This window comes from Chenopodium quinoa, unplaced genomic scaffold (genome assembly GCF_001683475.1).
Source record: "Chenopodium quinoa cultivar QQ74 unplaced genomic scaffold, ASM168347v1, whole genome shotgun sequence".
Classification (NCBI taxonomy): domain Eukaryota; kingdom Viridiplantae; phylum Streptophyta; class Magnoliopsida; order Caryophyllales; family Amaranthaceae; genus Chenopodium; species Chenopodium quinoa.
Window position 1 is genome coordinate 1,935,223 of NW_018742651.1, and position 20,375 is coordinate 1,955,597.

Sequence of the window (20,375 nt, forward strand, 5' to 3'; positions counted from 1 at the left end):
TCCTAGCCTTCAACTTCTTCTATCAATAACTATTCTATAATCGCATCCTTCGAACCTTGTATCATCCTATTCTTGTAATCCTACTATCCTTCCCTTTTCTATGACAACGAGGATGCAAAACCGAAACCTTTTCCATGAGTCGATTACGACTACATTTAAATCATACATCGACACCATATTACATAGGGCGGCTTTCATTAACCATATGCTTGTCGTTCTCCATTTTCATTTCCTAATAAACAAGAAGATGAAGAAATTAAACCTGATAGTTTATTCTAATCAATAGTAATAAGGAAGAGAGTAATAATAATATCTACTATTCGATCTATAACAGCTTTGACGGCTTTTCTTGAAAATCGAAGAACCCAATACTTCTATCATACAATTTTTCTTTACTAAATGATCAAGCATTAGAATTTGTTATATAAACCCGGGTGTACCGTACACCCAAGTAACCCAAGGTTAGTATTTGCTCTTCATTTCACTACAAGAAAATAACAATTTTGTGACAGCCAAAATCTGTCGCTAAAAATAATTACGATAGTCAACTGTCGTAATGGGTTTGTTATAGTCAGACTTGTTGCGGAATTCAATTTTACGACAATTTGACTATTGTAAAGAATTATTAGGACGGTGACAGTTTTATATTTTATCGCTAAATTTAATCAACGACAGTTTAAAACCGTCGTAAATTACGTCAGAAAGGAAAACGGTCGTAAAAAAAGTTTTTAGCGACGGACAGCCGTCGCAAAAATTAAAAAAAATTAACGCGCCACCACTCCCACTGCAAGTCTGCAACCTTTCCCACCACCATCCACTCACACCAACTCACCCTTCCCACAAAATTACAAAAGAAACATTAAGATCCAAAAATTAAACCCAACAAATAAAAATCAAACACAAAGATAAATGAAAATATAAAACAAAAATACACAAAATTAACAAAACATCAACCAAGAAATACAAATATTACTTCAAATAATAAAAACCCATAACAAAATTGAATAACAATGAATGAAAAATAGAAATTATTACATTCTAACAAAATAGCCACAAAAAATCAAACAAAAAAGAAAACCACGACTAAAATCACAAACTAAACAGCAAAACAGGCACAAAATACTGAAATTAAACCAAAAAAATCAAAATTTATACAAAAACTTTAATAATTACGAAAATAAAAAAAAAAAAATAATAAAAAAAAAAACATATCTTCAACCAAATTAACCACAAAAACGAAAACAAAAAAAATAAAACAGCTTTCTTGGTCAAATTTAAACAAATTAAAAAACCACAACACTAAAAACGAAAATTAAAATATACAAACATGCCTTCGAAAATTTCCTCTTTTTTGAGTTTTTATGGTCAATTTTGACCATAAAAAATCTTGATATGGAATTTTATGGTCATACTTGACCACATAAACTCCAATTTCTCGGGATTGGACCTCAACACCTCAACTCATGAAGTTTCGTGCTCCACCATTGCTAAAGAAAGAGAAAAAAAAACCAGAGAAATTTCCTACATGAGAAAGAAAGAGGAGAGAGTAACATAGAGAGAATGTGGAGAAGAGTAGAAAAAAAAAACAGAGAAGATGGAGAAGATGAAGAAGAGGAGAGAGTAAATGAGAAATAGAGAGAGGAGGATAGGAGCAAGAAACTTAGAGTGGAAAATGAAGAGAGGAACAGATGAGAGAGAAACTACTTTATCAGATGTGAAAAACGGCGGAATAATAATATTAGAGTTTTGGTATGGACTTGAATTGGGTATGTCAATACAATTGATTTTTTTTTTTTTTAAAAAAAATAACTCTACGACAGCCATAAACTGTCGCAATTGCGACAGTTTTAAAAACCGTCGTAAATTGCAACGTATGGCTGTTGTAAAAATTTATTTTTTTTATAACAATATTTAATGTCTATTGCGACAGTTTTATTGGCCAAAAACTGTCGTAACTTAACAACGATTTAAAAAACAATCGTAATATTATGACAACTTTTAAAATCGTAGTAAAATTAAAATTTACGACAGTTTTTCTAGATGTAACATAAAAACTGTCGTTATTTGCTCGGATTCTAGTAAGTAGTGTTTGATGATTAAATAAAAAAAAACATTCATCAAAATGATAACAAAATACTCATTGGTGTATAGTAACCCGAGGTATATAACAAGCTACCCTCTAGCATTAATAGTGACAGCTCCAAAAAAATTATTAGTAACTAATTATATAAACCGGATTTTTAATACTTAACATATAAGTAAATCCAAACCTTTTAATAAGTATGAGAATGAAAACACTTATAAATCACAAATTTTTATGTGCGGCTTGTTGTATCGTACGGCATGGGTTACTTGAATTTATCTGTCAGGGTTACTTGAGTATTCGAGGATACTTGAGTTTTTTGGTCAGGGGTGATTACTTGAGTTTCTTGGTCAGGAATTACTCGAGTTTCAGTGGTTACTTGAGTTTCTCGGTCAGAGGTTACTCGAGTTGCCGGGATTACCCGAGTTTCTCAATCGGAAGTTACTCGGGTCACTGTTAATTGTATGCGGCCTGATCGAGAAACCAAGTAACCTCTGACAGAGAAACTTGAGTAACCCCTGACTGAGTAACCCTTAACCGAGTGAACCCCTCGATTAACCCCTGTCCGAACACCTCAAGTAACCCTGATCGAGTAACTCAAGTAACCCTTGACCGGTAACTCAAGTAACCCTGACTGAAAAACTCAAGTAACCCCTGATTGAAAAACTCAAGTAACCCCTGATTGAAAAACTCAGGTAATCTCTAACAAAAAAAACTCGGGTAACCCCTGCCGCATGGTGTGGCATGCTGACCAAAAAGTTGCTTCTAATAAATAGTGTGAGGACAGTTATATCCTCAAAATGTTAGTTTACCTATAATCCCCTCTTTATATGATATTAATTGTATCTAAACTTTTCCCTTGTGTTAATTAATGATTTAACTATTATGCATGGAGTATAATATCTAATATGTTTTTTACTTAGTTGTATTAATTGACTAAAAATATATGTGAAGATATTTTCCCTCATTAATTTCTACTATTGGAAGGGTCTTTGAACATGACTAGATATGACACGCGCATCGTGAGCGTTAGCCACCCTAGTTAATAATATAAATTATAACTAATTACTTGCTTCAAAAGAAAAAAAAAATATAGCTAATTTTTACGGGGAGTAGTTGTGCATATTTTCAAGTATCTACCAATTTCCACTAATAGTATTTGTTATTTCAAACATTATCAATATCTTTATTTTATTAAAATAATCTCATTATTAAATATAAAATAGAATTATCCAATTTTTTAACTTTATTTTTAGATAAGAATTTTATGTTTATCGCCTAAAATAAAATGTAAAATATAAATATATCTTTCAAGAAAAATTATAATAAATAATCTTTATAGTAACTTGGCCCCAAAGAATAATCCGTATAACCTAAATGTTATAAATGTGATAAAACTATTACAATGATCATTTGATTTTGTTCTCTATTCTGACTTCACAAACTTTAAAAAAAATCGGGTGTACAATAATTATTGTACATCCACTATAAAGATAGACTAGATTGATCAAAAGTTACCCCTAAAATAAATAAAAGTTACCCTAATATGCATAAAAGTAATCCAATACAAATAAAAATTATTAGTAAAGAATCACATTTTAAATGACTAAAAATCAATTATTTGTGATTAAATGTAATTAAATTACCATTGTAAAACTTTTCTTATTGTTTATTTATATTATTGTATTAAGTTAAAATTTACCTAAAAAAGGCAAAAAGTTACCCTAAAATTAGGTAAAAGTTATCCTTATACTGCTCGATGTACAGTAAAATTAGTGTAAATCGGGTGTATACAAAAGTTTTTGTTCTTACTTTTCCTTACTCCATTATTTCCCTCCACCTATTTTTTTTCCTCCGACTTGTAAAAGCTTTCTAGATACAATGAAATCCATGAAGCTAGTCAAAGTTACCATTGTTTATCCATCATTCGATGAGCCCGGAAATATTATTCCAGCTACAAAATTTGTGAATTTACCTACATCTTTCTTTACAAATTCCAAACACATAACCAAACCCTTGATTTCTTCTACACAAAATCCAAATACCTTAAAAACTCCTACTTCGAAAATTCTAACACAAACTCAAAAGAGTATTACCAAACCCTTGGTTTCTAATCATAAATCAAACATACTTAAAAGACTCAAATCTTTAAAGAAGTGCTCGAAAAAAGCAGTACGATCGACGCAGTTGATCACCAAGGCCTCCGGTACTTCATCGCTGCTGTGTTAAAGGAACCATCGCTGCTGTCGTTCTCTAAGGCGGTTGCTGAGCGTAGTGTTCTAATTGACAAGAGATTACAAGGTCATCAAGAATACAAATGTATTTCGTTTGGAATTTTGCTTACAATAGATACATACTGTTAATTTTCATTAATCAAATTTGTTCATTAATAGATACATACAAATGTTTATGTGCACATATGAATTTTATTAATGTATCATATTTCTCATATTTTTTTCCTATAATTATTTTAATTCAGGGTTATGCATTCGGTTTATTTTTATTTTTTTTTTGGAACAAGTGCTGTCTAAAATTATGATTTCTATGGCTAAGTCTCGGAGTATCAAAAGTGGTGTCTAAAATTATGGTTTTAAGTAGATTAATGTTTTTTTGGTAGGAATTACTATTGTTTTTTTTTTTAAAATAGATTAATGTTAAGTACTCCGTATTAGTCAATTAATCATGTTTTTATGTAAGAAATTGATAAAAGGAAATTTTGATTTTTACCACCTCCAAAAACGACTTATTTAATTCACTGATAGTTATTATCTCCTCTGTATTTTTTTTTAATTATTATTCAGTAATAATTCTCCTATATATATGTATATTTTTAGCCTGGTTTAATATTCAAAGTGAGTACAAATAATGTATATGTATATCTTTATTACTAGTGATTATTCCTAGCTTTATTTTTTTTATTAAAGAAAAACCTCATTTTATAAAACTTTTTTTTTAAGAAATCATTACATAATAATAATTTCCTTAATTAACCATATAAAATAAGTAATCATCTTTTACATTTTGTAGATGGATATGCCTATCTTTGAGAATTTTGGCCCCATATAATTACTTAATCTTTGAGAATTTTCTTTTAAAAATATTTTTATATACTTCATAAAATTCACACATAAAAATATTATTCACTTTTTTTTTTCAAGGAAACTTCTTCTACTATATAATTATTACTCCCTCCGTCCTTTTACTATAGTATCATTTTCCTTTTTTAGAACAAGTGTCATAAAATTATTTGCTTTTAGTATAGGTTAATAGATTTTCTTTTCATAATTAATATTTTTATTATTATCCTATGTATATATCTTTGAAAAGTAGTCCAAGGGAAAAAAAATGTAAAATCACTAGATAATGAAAGCTGGTCAGACTAACATAACACGCAAAAACAAAACCAAAAAGTATTATTCACACGTTTTATAAAATCACTAGTAATAAAGAAGTTAAAATCAATAGTAATAAGATATTAAGCAGTTAATATTGTATTATTATATCATAATACTCGTATGTATATAGTCTAACATTGTGTTTTAAAGTTTGGCGATGAAAGACTTAGAGTATTTTTGAAAAGAATGTATGTCATAATCGGCCAAAATTGTAGAAAGTCGAGTTTAATTGTAATTTATTTTATTTTATTTTATTTTGTAATTAAAAAAAAATGCAAATAAATAAAAAAAAATATTATTCACACGTTTTATAAAATCACACGCTTTATTAAATCGCTAGTAATAAGGAATTTAAAATCACTGGTAATAAGATAATAAGCAGTTAATATTGTATTAGATCTTTCTAGATTTATTTATTTGTTATCCAATAAATTTTACACTGGCCCCAACCCCAAGTAACCTTACAAAATCTTCTTTTTTACATTTGATCATTTTATTTTCTCCATTATCATAATTACTTTTCCTTTCTTTCTTGATCGTTTTTAATTTTCCAAGCTAGTATTTTCCAGCTACAACCATGAGTTCAATGAAGTTGGCGAAGTTTACCATCGTTTATCCCTCAATGAATGAACCCGGAAAATATATATGAATTGTTAGACACAAATTTCAAAAGTGTATTACCAAGCCCTTGATTTCAAGTCACAAATCAAACATACTTAAGAAACTAAAATCCTTAAAGAAGTGCCCGCAAAGAGCAGTATGTATGATGAGTCGAGCCGCCAAGTAAAGATGCATCTCTAAGATAGCCACCGAGCCTAGTGTTCGGATACTTTCTCCAAGTGTTATTAGTAATTTGTTTGGTAATTTAGCTTACAATAGTTACATACTGTTATTTTTCATTCATCAAATTTGTTCATTAGTTTAAATGTCTCCTTGTAAGAATTTTATTCATGTATTATATATACTATTTTATTTATTTCTCGTATTTCGATCTATGATGAGATTGATATTTAGGAGTTTAGATACTAGTCAATTCCGGGTTTCTTTTATTTCTTTGATTTCTTGAATGCGTCGAGTTTTTAGGTTTTTTTTTTTTAAAAAAAAAAAATTAATTTTTTTTTTTTATATTTTTAAAATGACTGTTAGAATTACAAGGCTTTTGTAATGATGATTTGAACCGTGTGAAATAAAAAATTGCTATCCAATAACAGAAAAGGTTGTGTGGAGCTTATTGTGAACCTAATGTTTATTCACATGTAACTGACATAATATTCAATATAATGACCCTTATTTTTAACATAATAACTTTATTTTTAACATAGTAATATTTTTTTAATTTAAACTTATTGACAAGAAGAAAGCTACATTATTTTAAGCATAGCTAGTAGTTAAACAAGATACCTTAGGCAAGTAAGAATTAAAATTTCTAGTTTTGTCATGATCTGTTTCAATTCAATGTAATTAATCTACGCTATTAATTGATCAATAATTAATCAGCTTTGGGGAACATGTAAAATATGTTAACTAAAAAATTGAATTTCAAAAATATGGACTAATTAGCCACTACTACCATCTTTCAAGATCATTTTAGTAGTACAAAATTATTCTTAAGAAAATTGCTAAAAATAATACAACCTTTAGCCCATTTTTTTTTTTTGGGAAAGTTGCTGAGAATAATTTCATCTTTGGAGCGTCCGCGAAAAATAATCCCACTAATTATAACAAATATCTGAGAATCAATAAAAATAAGTTTTAATTAGTACAAATAATTTCATTCAATGACATTTATTTAAATTAAGCAAAAATAATTACAATTGTATAAAAATATCATTCGACATAAATAAGGTGATAAAACTAGGCAATTAATTTTGCTAAGATGAGTTTTTTTTTTTAAAATTGAATTGAAATAATTAATTTTGCCGATTAAAACTTATTATTACTAATTCTCTATTTAATTTGTTTAAGTTATTGATATTTACTTAACTAAAATTGTTTTTATTAAATTGAAAATTATTTTAAAATGAGACAGGGCCTAAATGGCACCACTTCGTAAAAGGGAAAGTTGATGTATGACGACCATGAGCTTATCACATTTTCTTGCTTGAGTGAATGTGGCCAAGTATATTTTTCCATCATTGTTTGGAAGATTCTAAGTGTCTTTTGGATATTTATAAATAGGAGATAGTATTTGGCAATTTAATCCACAACAAGCTTCGTGATAGAAATAGGTCTAAGATGCACGATGCACCCTTGTGCACCTATTATACATGCAACACCAGCCCACAAGTCCAATTTCAAATGCGCCCTATTTAAAAAGTCCCTAACCAAAATGAGCCCACCCAAAAACTGAACATATTTTTAAAATACAACCCACTCAACCATCTTTCAACAACAATTATTTTTTTAAAATATTTATAAAAAAAAACATCATTCTTAAATTTAAATTTCTGAAATTTATTACTCCTCTCTTTGATTTTCTCTCTCTAACAACCAAACACAATTCACTCTTTCTCTTCAAAAACAACCATGAATATTTGAGATGAGATTAAAAATCAAACGGATTCTCCCCAAAAAGGCTATTTTATGTAAATTTCACTTAATTTTGTTTGAATTTATATCATTATCACTTAATTTTGTTTGAATATCGTTCGATACTCTATTGTTCGAAATTTTTTATTAGAATTGTCAAAAAATTAGTGAAATCAAACGGATATCTTATGTTCACATTCTGAAATGCATATGTCGATCATATTTTGAATACTCACTTTTGGAAATGCATATGTTCATATTTTTTATGCATATGGTCACTTTCTTAAATGCTTATGTTCATATTTTGAATCCTTTTATAAACTTTCTAAAATGCATATATTCACTTTCTAAATCCATATGTTCATACTTTTAATGTATACGTTCACCTTCTGAAATGCTTGATTCACTACTAGAAAACAGCTTAATTCCGACGAAATGTTTCCGACGGAATTCCGTCGTTAAGTGTCGTCGTAACAGTGTTCGTAGAAAAATCGACCTGTTCTGATGGATTTCAGCGTCGAAAGAGGTTTTTCTGGTATGGAAAAGTCCGTCAAAAATTTCCGACGGAAAATGATTCCGTCGGAAAATCCTTTTAAAAAAAAAAGCCCGCACCACCCCATTCAACCACCAGCCCCCACCGCTAATTTCGTAACCGGCCCAACCACAGACAACACCACCAGCAATAACTCCATACCACCAGCCCAACCACGAACAACCACCGAAACCTCCACCAGAACCCGCCCAGATACAGATCTACCACCCCAATGAACCCAAATCTACAACCCTAACCCTAACCCTAACAAATTCGGATGAACTACAACCAACCACCTTACCACCCACCGAAATCCACCACTGCCACCGTCAAAACCCAAAAAACCACCATCACAACCCAAAAATTAAGAAGAAAATCCCAACGACCACCACAACACACATATTCAAAAAAATCTGATAAAATAACAAAAAAAATACACATACCTTAATTCGGCCACACAAAACCTTGAAATTGGGTTTATAAGGCCAAATTTGACTATGAAAACTCCAAATCTAGAGTTTTCATGGTCGAATTTGACTTGAAAACCATTGTTTTCATTTTGAAGAGAGAAAAAAGGTGAAAAAGTAGAATTGTAATTGATTTTCGATGTCGATGTTGGTGTTGTCTGTAGTTGTAAAGCGGCGGTGGTGGCGGGAGGTAAAGAGGAGAAAGAACTAAGAGAAGACAAAGAGGAGAGAGAAGGGGGAAGAAGAATGAATAGAAGACGAAGAGGAGAGAGCAGAGAACATAGAGGAAAGAGGAGGAAAGAGAAGAGGAGAGAGAAGGAAGACACACGCATAGAGGAAAGAGGAGAGGAGAAGTGGAAAGAGAAAGAGAAGGGGGAAGAACAAAAAGGGGAGGCGGAAGAAAGGTGTATGGTATTAGGGTTTTTTTAAAAGTTTTTTTTTAATTATATTCCGACGGAAAATTCCGTCGGAAAGTTCCGATGGATTTTTATTCCGTTGGAAATGGTACATATATTCTGACGGATTTATTTTTCGTCGGAAATTACCGACGAAAAAAAAAAACCGTCAGAAATTTCGTTTTTTCCGACGGAATAATTGGTCCGTCGGAAGCAGTCTGTCGCTATTTCCCTGTTTTCTAGTAGTGATTATGTTCATACGTATTAAAAAATGAACCAATGCATATGTTCATATTTTGAATGCGTATGTCCATTTTCTAAAATGCATATGTTCATATTTTTAATACTTATAATGCATATGTTTTATAATCATATTATTTTTTCTTCTTCAATTTTTTATGTTCATAATTAAATGCCTTATATTCATAATAATATTTTATATGTTCATGACGTGAAATATTCTCATTAAGTCTGTTTGTGCATATGTTCTCTTTCTTAAATGCATATGTTCATATTTTTTATGCATATGTGCACCTTTTAAATGCTTATATTTACTTTAAGGAAACCAATGCTTACGTTCATATTTTGAATTGATATGTTTACTTTCTGAAATGCATATGTTCATATTTCTTATGCATATGTTAACTTTCTCAAAAGCTAATGTTCACATTTAAGGAAACCTATACATATGTTCACATTTTGCATGATTATGTTCATTGATAGAAAAAAAATGTAGAAAATCAGATGAAATTCATACACAGATGAAATTGATGGAAGCTTAAAAAATTCAATTCAATGAATTAAAAAATCAGATAAACTTAGTCAATTGAAATTAAGCACACATCCAACACATAATAAATTCAATTGAAAAATTTTATCGAAAAATTGAAACAAATGAGAAAAAAAACAGAGGAGAGAGAAATTAAAGAAGGAAGGAGAAAAAAGAGAGGAAAAGAAAATCGTAATGAAATTTTTGATCGAAAATTTTGATGAGAATTAGGAAAGGAAAGAGAAGAGAGCGAATTGGTAAGAAGGAAACCAAAAATTGTTGATCAAAAAGAGGAGAAAAAATTGGAAAGCAGGAAATGTGTTGGCGCGAAGAGCGTTGATGGAATTCAGAAGAATAGGGCTCCGTTTTGTTGCGTTTCATTCAGTGAAACATGCGTTTTGGGTTGGTGTATATAACTCTACATGCACAAGCATGCAACTAAGTATATGTGTTGTGATAGTAACTCTAAGAGAGGAAGGGGGCCAATAATAATTAAAGTCAGAAAAAAAAAATTGTAAATTAAAGTCAGAGAAAATTGTAAGTTAGTGTTCCACGTATAATTATGAAAGTTATCTATCCATATTTTTGGTGAAGTATTTTTGTAACACTAATATTATTTACTATCCTCGTCCTATCCTTCAACTTCTTCTATCAATAACTATTCTACAATCGCATCCTTCGAAACCTTGTATCATCCTATTCTTGTAATCCTACTATCCTTCCCTTTTCCATGACAACGAGGATGCAAAACCGAAACCTTTTTGAAATTGAAAAAACCCAATACTTTCATCATACAACTGAAGAGTCGATTACCACTACATTTAAATCATACATCGACACCATATTACATAGGACGGCTTTCATTAACCATATGCATATCGTTCTCCATTTTCATTTCCTAATAAACAAGAAGATGAAGAAATTAAACCAGATAGTTTATTCTAATCAATAGTAATAAGGCAGAGAGTAATAATAATATCTACTATTCGATCTATAAAAGCTTTGACGGCTTTTCTTGAAAATCAAATATCATACAATTTTTCTTGACTAAATGATCTAGCATTAGAATTTGTTATATAAACCCGGGTGTACCGTACACCCAAATAGCTCAAGGTTAGTGTTTGCTCTTCATTTCACTACAAAAAAATAGCAATTTTGCGGTAGCCTGGCCTAAATCTGTCGCTAAAAATAGTTATATAGTCAATTGTCGTAATAGGTTTGTCATAATCAGACTAGTCGTGGAATTTCATTTTTACGACTATTTGACTGTCGTAAAGAATTATTACAACGGTGTTACTAATTTCAACGACAGTTTTATATTTTATCGCTAAATTTAATCTACAAAAGTTTAAAACCGTTGTAAATTACGTTAGAAAGGAAAACTGTGGTAAAAAAGGTTTTTAGCGAAAAATTAAAAAAATTAATGCCCCACCACCCCCACCGCAAGTCTGCAACCTTTCCCACCACCATCCACTCACACCAACTCACAAAAGAAACATTAAGATCCAAAAATTAAACCCAACAAATAAAAATCAAACGCAAAGATAAATGAAAATATAAAACAAAAATACACAAAATTAACAAAACATCAAACAAGAAATACAAATATTACTTCAAATAATAAAAACCATAACAAAATCGAATAAAAATGAATGAAAAATAGAAATTATTGGAAAAAAATACAAAATTCTAACAAAATAGCCACAAAAATCAAACAAAAAAGAAAACCACAACAAAAATCACAAATTTAATAGTAAACAGGCACAATATACTGAAATTAAACCAAAAAAATCAAAAATTAAACAAAAACTACAATAATTACGAAAATAAAAAAAAAAATAAAACAAACATAACTTCAACCAAAATAGGCACAAAAACGAAAACAAAAAAATAAAACAACTTTCATGGTCAAATCTAAACAAATTAAAAAACCACAACACTAAAAACGAAAATTATAATATACAAACATGCCTTCGAAAATTTCCTTCTCGAGTTTTTATGGTCAATTTTGACCATAAAAAGTTCAGATATAGAATTTTTTTATAGTCATATTGACCACATAAACTCCAATTTCTCGGGATTGGACCTCAACACCTCAACTCATGAAGTTTCGTGCTCCACCATTGCTAAAGAAAGAGAAAAAAAAAACCACAGAAGTTTCCTTCTCTTTCATTTATTTTTGCATGAGAAAGAAAGAGGAGAGAGTAACATAGAGAGAAGGTGGAGAAGAGTAGAAAAAAAAATCAAGAGAAGATGGAGAAGATGAAGAAGAGGAGAGAGTAAATGAGAAATAGAGAGAGGAGGATAGGAGCAAGAAACTTAGAGAGGAAAATGAAGAGAGGAACAGATGGGAGAGAAACTACTTTATCATATGTGAAAAACAATGGAATAATAATATTAGAGTTTTGGTATGGGCTTGAATTGGGTATTTCAATAGAATTAATTTTTTAAAAAAAAAAAAACTCTACGACAGCCTTAAACTGTCGCAATTGCGACCAGTGTTACAAGGTTCGCGGTACGTAGCCACAAATCGCGAACTAAGTCGCGCGTATCGGAACGCGGAACAGACGCGACTTGGGTCGCTGGGGTTCGCGATCTGGATCGCTGAAGGAGGCGACTTTGGTAGCAGCTAAGTGGTTATTCTTCTTGTGCAACGTTCAATGGTTTCTTCCCGATATTTCCAATGCATTTTCTCTCTTCTGATTTTATTTCTTAGGAGTAGTTTTTTCTCTCTCCTCTCTCCTCTCTTCTGTTTTACACAGTAATACATAGGGTGGCGGCTAGGGTTCCGTTCCAAATGTGAGGGGTGCCAAAAAGGGGTTTAAAAAGGCACCGGTTCAAACCGGTGCCAAAACTTGAAATTGGCATCGGTTAACCGGTGCCAAAAATGGGTTTAAAAAAAATGTGGAATTGTTCACCGGTGCCAAAAGTGCCAAATATTATAAATTTTTTTTTGTTTTTTTTTTATTTTAGAACATCAAACAATTAAAAATCGAATTAAATTATTTAGAACATCAAAATATAGATCGAATTTCAATCAACATAATAAAAAATTTACAATATATAATCAAAACAATTTTACAATATAGATCAATACAGTAGCAGTTCAATTACAACATATAAAAAAAAATTACAATATTTATTAAAAAAATAAACTCAATATTCTTGCATCTTGATTCTTCCCTTTAAGATCTAACTCAAGATACCTGCACCAATTAAAGAAAAAAAAACGATTAATATAATTAAGCTTCCAAAAAAATTAAACCCAAAAAAAATTAAAGAATTTCGAATTTAAATCGAATAAAATAAAAAAATCGAAAAATAAAAAAGAAAATCAGTTGATAAGAGAAAAAAAAAACCCAGAACATCATTTAAAAACCAAAATTGAACCCAGAAATTAAAAACCAAAATCGAAAATCTGAAAAAAAAAAACTCAGAAAATAAAAAAATTTCGAATTTAAATCGAAAAATAAAAAAGAAAATCCCAAAACAAACCCAGAAGAACCCAGAACAACAAACCCAGAACAAATCTTGCATCTTTAACGGATCTAAATCAAGTAAAAAAAATCAACAAACCCAGAACAAACCCAAAAACGCATGCATTAACCCAAAATCGATTATTGTAACCGAAAATTAACCCAGAAATCGAAAAACAAAATCAAAATCGAAAAAAAAAAACAATCGAAATCGAAAAAAAAAAACCCAGAAATAGAAAAAAAAAATCAAAATCGAAATCAAAAAAATTAACCCAGAGAAATCCACAAATCGAAAACACCCAGAAATCGAAATAGTTGAAATCGAAAAAAATTGAAATCAAAAGAAAAATCAAAAACTCAGAAAAAAAAATTAAAATCGTAAAAAAAAAATCGAGAAATCGCTGAAAAAAAAAATCAAAATCAATTGAAAGAAGAGTTTGAAATTAAAAAAAAAATCAAAATCGAAAAAAAAACTATTAAATTCGATTAAAAAACCTCAAAATCCGTGTTGCATGTTGTTGTCTTCGAATTTGTTGGTGGTTTTCGAGTGATAATAGAAAGGAGGAGGAGATCTAGAAAGATAAATGAAGGATTGAAGGAAAACGGCGACGCTAAAGAGGAGGAGAGGAGAGAGAACACGGGCGAAATTACTTAGGGTTGGGGGAGTTATAAGGGCGGTTTTATTTTTAATATTTAAAGGAACCAGTCCGTAAAGGCACCAGTTCAAACCGGTGTCCGTTTTATTTTTGGCACCGGTTTAGGCTGAACCGGTGCCTTTTCTATTTGTGTAAAATTGCGCCCAATTTTGGGCCGGTTTAGGGCACCGGTTTGGCCTGAACCGGTGCCTTTATGGGGGTGCCTTATTGTATTTTTCTACTAGTGTTTTCCAAATCAAAATCTTTTTAATAAAAATCACCCATATATTTTATTAAGTTATTTATTTCGTACCCAATCGTACCGGATTCATCATGGGTAGCGTATCACGTATCCGTTTCCGTACCACGTTTCGTATCGAACCACGTACCTTGTAACATTGATTGCGACAGTTTTAAAAACCGTCGTAAATTGCAACGTATGACTGTCATAAAAATTTAATTTTTTATCACAATATTTAATGTCTATTGCGACAGTTTTATTGGCCAAAAATTGTCGTAACTTAACGACGGTTTAAAAAACAATTGTAATATTATGACAACTTTTAAAACCGTAGTAAAATTAAAATTTACGACAGTTTTTCTAGATGTCACATAAAAACTGTCGTTATTTTCCCGGATTCAAGTACGTAGTGTTCGATGATTAAATAAAAAAAAACATTCATCAAAATGATAACAAAATAATCATGGGTGTATAGTACACTCGACGGTATATAACAAGCTATCCTCTTGCATTAATAGTGACAGCTCCAAAAAAAACTATTAGTAACTAAAAGTATAAATCGGGTTTTTAATAATTAACATATAAGTAAATCCCAACATTATAATAAGTATGAGAATGAAAACACTTATAAATAAATTTTTTTTATATGCGGCCTGTTGTACCGTGCGACATGGGTTACTTGAGTTTATCGGTCAGGGTTACTTGAGTATTCGAGGTTACTTGAGTTTTTTGGTCAGGTGTTACTTGAGTTTTTCAGGATTACTTGAGTTTCTTGGTCAGGGGTTACTCGAGTTTCCGTGGTTACTTGAGTTTCTCGGTCAAAGGTTACTCGAGTTGTCGGGATTACCCGAGTTTCTCGATCGGGAGTTACTCGGGTCACTGTTAATTGTATGCGGCCTGATTAAGAAACCAAGTAACCCCTGACAGAGAAACTTGAGTAACCCCTGACTGAGTAACGCTTAACCGAGTGAACCCCTCGATTAACCCCTGCCCGAACACCTCATGTAATCCCTGACCGAGTAACTCAAGTAACCCTTGACCGGGTAACTCAAGTAACCCTGACTGAAAAAGTCAAGTAGCCCCTGATTGAAAAACTCAAGTAACCCCTGATTGAAAAACTCAGGTAATCTCTAACAAAAAAAACTCGGGTAACCCCTGCCGCATGGTGTGGCATGCTGCACCCAAAAGTTGTTGCTAATAAATAGTGTGAGGACAGTTGTATCCTCAAAATGTTAGTTTACCGATAATCCCCTCTTTATATGATATTAATTGTATCTAAACTTTTCCCTTGTGTTAATTAATGATTTAACTATTATGAATAGAGTATAACCTCTAATATGTTTATTTACTTAGTTGTATTAATTGACTAAAAATATATGTTTAGATATTTTCCCTCATTAATTTCTACTATTGGAAGGGTCTCTGAACATGGCTAGATATGACACGTGCATCGTGAGCGTTAGCCACCCTAGTTAATAATAAAAATTATAACTAATTACTTGCTTCAAAAGAAAAAAATATATATAGCTAATTTTTACCGGGAGTAGTTGTGCATATTTTCAAGTATCTACCAATTTCCACTAATAGTATTTGTTATTTCAAACATTATCAATATCTTTATTTTATTAAAATAATCTCATTATTAAATATAAAATAGAATTATCCAATTTTTTAACTTTATTTTTAGATAAGAATTTTATGTTTATTTCCTAAAATAAAATGTAAAATATAAATATTATTTTTCAAGAAAAATTATATATAAATAATCTTTATAGTAACTTGGCCCCAAAGAATAATCCGTATAACCTAAATGTTATAAATGTGATAAAACTATTACAATGACCATTTGATTTTGTTCTCTATTCTTACTTTTCCTTACTCCATTATTTCCCTCCACCTAATTTTTTTTCCTACGACTTGTAAAAGCTTTCTAGATACAATGAAATCCATGAAGCTAGCCAAAGTCACCATTGTTTATCCATCATTCGATGAGCCCGGAAATATTATACGAGCTACAAAATTTGTGAATTTACCTACATCTTTCTTTACAAATTCCAAACACATAACCAAACCCTTGATTTCTTCTACACAAAATCCAAATACCCTAAAAACTCCTAGTTCAAAAATTCTAACACAAACTCAAAAGAGTATTACCAAACATACTTAAAAGACTTAAATCTTTAAAGAAGTGCTCACAAAGAACGAAGACGCAGTTGATCACCAAGGCCTCCGGTACTTCATTGCTGCTGTGTTAAAGGTTGCCGAAGGTGTCGTTCTCTAAGGCCGTTGCTGAGCGTAGTGTTCTAATACTTTTTCAATTGTAGCGAATGGAACAAGGTCATCAAGATTCAAGAATACAAATGTATTTCGTTTGGAATTTTGCTTACAATAGATACATATGAATTTAATAATTTCGGTAATAGATGTTATTTAAACATACTGTTAATTTTCATTAATCAAATTTGTTCATTATATTAGTTTATGTGCACATATGAATTTTATTAATGTATCATATTTCTCATATTTTTTTCCTATAATTATTTTAATTCGGGGTTATGCGTTCGGTTTTTTCTTTTTTTTTAGAACAAGTGCTGCCTAAAATTATGATTTCTCTGGCTAAGTCTCGGAGTATCAAAAGTGGTGTCTAAAATCATGGTTTTAAGTAGATTAATGTTTTTAGGTAGGAATTACTATTGTTTTTTTTTAATAGATTAATGTTAAGTACTCCGTATTAGTCAATTAATCATGTTTTTATGTAAGAAATTAATAAAAGGAAATTTTGAGTTTTACCACCTCCAAAAACAACTTATTTAATTCACTAATAGTTATTATCTCCTTTGTATTTTTTTTAATTATTATTCAGTAATAATTCTCCTATATATGTATATTTTTAGCCTGGTTTAATATTCAAAGTGAGTATAAATGTATATGTATATCTTTATTAATAGTGATTATTCCTAGCTTTATTTTTTTTATTTAAAAAAATAACCTCATTTTATAAAACTTTTTTTTAAGAGATCATTACATAATAATAATTGCCTTAATTAACCATATAAAATAAGTAATGATCTTTTACATTCTGTAGATGGATATGCCTATCTTTGAGAATTTTGCCCCATATAATTACTTAATCTTTGAGAATTTTCTTTTAAAAATATTTTTATATAATTCATAAAATTCATGCATAAAAATATTATTCACTTTTTTTTTCAAGGAAACTTCTTCTACTATATAATTACTACTCCCTCCGTCCTTTTACTAGAGTCTCATTTTCCTTTTTTAGAACAAGTGCCATAAAATTATTTGCTTTTAGTATAGGTTAATAGATTTTCTTTTCATAATTAATATTTTTATTATTATCCAGTATGTATATATCTTTGAAAAGTAGTCCAAGGAAAAAAAAAATGTAAAATCACTAGATAATGAAAGCTGGTCAGACTAACATAACACGCAAAAACAAAACCAAAAAGTATTATTCACACGTTTTTATAAAATCACTAGTAATAAAGAAGTTAAAATCACTAGTAATAAGATATTAAGCAGTTAATATTGTATTATTATATCATAATACTCGTATGTATATAGTCTAACATTGTGTTTTAAAGTTTGGCGTGAAAGACTTAGAGTATTTTTTAAAAGAATGTATGTCATAATCGGCCAAAATTGTAGAAAGTCGAGTTTAATTGTAATTTATTTTATTTTATTTTATTTTATTTTGTAATTAACATGTATTGTGCACACCTAAATTAGTAAATTAATTAATGCAAATTTTATTTTGAATTATGGCATTTGATTTCCTATATTTGTTTGGAGAGTCCAAACCCATAACTAGCAATTCCTAGAATCGCCACCGGTTCAGGTCACAATAAAATGTGTGACAATTAAATTAAGAAGTTAGGATGTAAGTTAACCGTGTGATGATCTTCTCCTTTATTTTATTACTCAATTAATATTTATTATTATCATGTATGTATATATCTTTGAAAAGAAGTCCAAAGGAAAAAAAAAATATATAAAATTACTTATAACTAGATAATGAAAGCTGGTTAGAAGTGCTCTAACACCCCCAACATAACCATGCTAAACAAATAAAAAATAAATAAATAAAAAAAATGCAAATAAATAAAAAAAATATTATTCACACGTTTTATAAAATCACACGTTTTATTAAATCGCTAGTAATAAGGAATTTAAAATCACTGGTAATAAGATAATAAGCAGTTAATATTGTATTAGATCTTTCTAGATTTATTTATTTGTTATCCAATAAATTTTACACTGGCCCCAACCCCAAGTAACCTTACAAAATCTTCTTTTTTACATTTGATCATTTTATTTTCTCCATTATCATAATTACTTTTCCTTTCTTTCTTGATCGTTTTTAATTTTCCAAGCTAGTATTTTCCAGCTACAACCATGAGTTCAATGAAGTTGGCGAAGTTTACCATCGTTTATCCCTCAATGAATGAACCCGGAAAATATATATGAATTGTTAGACACAAATTTCAAAAGTGTATTACCAAGCCCTTGATTTCAAGTCACAAATCAAACATACTTAAGAAACTAAAATCCTTAAAGAAGTGCCCGCAAAGAGCAGTATGTATGATGAGTCGAGCCGCCACGTAAAGATGCATCTCTAAGATAGCCGCCGAGCCTAGTGTTCGGATACTGTTATTTTTCATTCATCAAATTTGTTCATTAGTTTAAATATGTCCTTGTAAGAATTTTATTCATGTATTATATATACTATTTTATTTATTTCTCATATTTCGATCTATGAGATGAGATACTTATTGGTCCGAAAGATTGATATTTAGGAGTTTAGATACTAGTCAATTACAGGTTTCTTTGATTTCTTGAATGCGTCGAGCTTTTAGTTTTTTTTTTTTTTTTTTAAAAAAAAATTTTTTTAATTTTATTTTATTTTTAAAATGACTGTTAGAAATACAAGGCTTTTGTAACGATGATTTGAACCGTGTGAAATAAAAAATTGCTACTCCGTATCCAATAGTGCAATTTGGCAATATTTGCGTTGATATTTATTTTTCTTTTATTTTTTTTAAAATTAATATTTTTAGTCTAAATGTTTCTAAAATTTTGTGTGCTTATAGCCAGAAAAAATAAGTGTTAGAATTACAAGGGTTTTGTATTGATGGTTTAAACCGTGTAAAAAAAATATTTGGTACTTGATTATTGAAGATTTCACCTTTTTTTTTACTACAAATTCTTAAATAAACCTGATCGGACCAAATTTATCACGTGATTACTTCCTCCTTACTACCAGTTTCTTACAAACAAATTAATACAACCATTTATTTCCTTTTCTTTCTCTCGTCAAAAGCGCACCTCACCCTTTCTCTCTCTTCTAAGAACTTTCTCTCTCTTCCAAGCTTCATTTCTTCCATTTTCATTTCTGGCTTTGGGAGCTATTGTTAAGTGATGAATTGTCACTTGCCTCCTCACCAAATTGTCTCTTGAGTACCATCACTACAACCAGATTAACTAGAGAAAAATCAATAGCAGGGTACTAATCAAAATCTGCTAATAGTTGCATGTTTTATAGAGTACGAGGCAATAATCAACCCCTATGAAAGCCCGTAGAAGCTTCACTCAAATACAAAAGTTTCATGTATACTAAAAGTAGAGCAAAATTATTATCATTTATATAAAACTAATATATATGCCTCTGTAAAGTCTTTACTAAAGATACACATGCTTGATACTACAATAAAGAAAACGGGAAGCCCAAGATCGACAATCCATCATGGAAATTTTAGCTTACATTGTTCTCATTCATAGGCATAATAATTTCATGACTGAATTATAAGCCAATTATGCATATAGGTGATGAAT